Genomic DNA, 2062 nt, shown 5'->3' with positions numbered 1-2062 from the left:
TGACTTTTAGGAAATTGCTTCTTCCCCCAGTCCCTTGTCCCATCTCTGAATCTTCTTAATATTTCTTTTGCTAAAATGAATTATTATTGAAGCACAAGCTCTGTGACTTTTAAAATTGTTTTTGGTGCAAGCAATTCCAAATAGTCTGCCTTCCAGTGACTGGCCAGGCAGATCACCTGACTTGGCAGCAGCACCTGAAGGTGCTAAACTGGGCCTCCTGACAGCTCTGTTTGTCAAAGCAGAGCCATCTCTTTAAACTGCAGATGAGACTGAAATGAAGATACTTCTGTTCCTGTATTGCAAGTACTTGCAAGTTATGGGGTTTTTTTAACGGTAATTTTCTTCAAAACATGGATTCTTCTTCATTCTTTACAGTTCCAGGTTTGGACTGACTTGCATTAATATGGGGGATTAGGCATGAAACGCAGTTCTGAATTGCATGGCAGTGGCAGACTTATTCTCTTACTCATGGAAGAAAAACTTCTGTGTCAATATTGACACCAATTTTAACTTCTTTTAAACTAAGAAGCAAATAAATAGAGTTCTATTTTTTCTTACTTGTTTTAAGTTTCCCGAATTTTTCTTGGGAAAAAGGAACAAGTTTTATGTTTGTTTTATGAAGTATATGCACTCACTTTTCATGCCTATAATGGAGAGAGTGGTAATTCTGTGCAGTCACACGTTGTGTTTCATGAAGAGTAACAGGTTGTGTGTTTATATCCTGTCCGGAACTTCCGTGTAGGTCTGGATTGCTTCTTGAGTAAGGATTTTCACCCTAGCTCTGTTAATAGTCATCATCTTCAGTAGGGAAGCCCAGTTTCATTGCAGAGCAATTGCACTGTGTATAATAGAAAGACCTCATCAGAGGCCATAGTGGAAGTGAGGTAATGCTATCAGTGACAGCTTCCTGAAAGTAATCACCTGAATGATGAAGTCTCAGCAACCAAACCAAGGATTTTGCTTTGCCTGCTGACCTGGTGTGGATTGGAAATAGACTATTGGTGATCGGGTCCAGAATACGGTATAAAAAGAAAGCGATTTGGTATGTACAGTACAGTACAGCACTTGTTTTTAGCAAAACTGCAACTCCGAACTTCCAGAACAACACTTGGCAGACAGAACAAATCTGGCTGTTGAAGTCTTACAATTCGTAGGTATGGAGTTTGGAAAATTGGATTTTAAGTCTCAAAATGTTTATCTGTTGAAGTCTAACTTTAAAGTAACTGTTCTGTACAGTAGTGAATTATTAAACTTGTTTATCAAAGCTAATGTTGAAATATTCTTATTAATATTTTGTGAGTTTACTTTCTTAAGGTTTTTGGAATAAGTAAGTTTTATTGTGGTTTCCTATCTACTGTTAGAAAAGAGGAGGCACCAAGTGTTCGTGAAATCTTAGCATGAACATTTTTGTAGGGTCTGGTCAACTTCACAGCCTTGATGGTGTATTTATTAAGGGGCTGTTAAAGGATAAATGAAATTCACCTATTGTTTATGTTTGTTTCTTGCTGTTAGACTTGGAAAGCTGAAGAGTGGCTGGAACTGGGAGGAGGGGGTGTGTTTTAACAGCAGTCTGCCAAACGCTGCTTACAGCAGCACTTGATAGATATTATGCTGCAGTAAGAAAACATTTTCTTGATTTTTGCCCTAATGATGTCCTTACTGAGAACGTAAATACTGAAGACACTTAACCTTAAAAAGGCAGCCTGTGTACCAGTGGCGGATCTTTTTTTCTTCCTTAGTTAGAATTCTAAGAGGGAAAAGAGTTACCATTTTCTTCTATGTCCACAGGTGGTCATTTGGTGCTTGGTATGGCCTGCACTGAAGATGAGACTCAGAAAAACGTAGCTGAGTTGTTTCTGTATTAGTTTGCAGAAGCCAGGATGTTGCTTGAGACTTGTGATGTGTGATACATGAGCGGTAGATTTTATTTATCTGGCTGGCCCATCTTCACAAAGGAATTGCAATGCATGTATTGTTAACAAGCAACCTTCCTTACTTTTCTAATTGAGGTGACTGGGAAGGAAATAAGTTTTTCTGCATGTCATCATTGAAGAAAAGTTGC

This window comes from Tetrao urogallus (genome assembly GCF_951394365.1).
Source record: "Tetrao urogallus genome assembly, chromosome: 4".
NCBI classification, from domain to species: domain Eukaryota; kingdom Metazoa; phylum Chordata; class Aves; order Galliformes; family Phasianidae; genus Tetrao; species Tetrao urogallus.
This window is presented reverse-complemented; position numbering follows the sequence as displayed.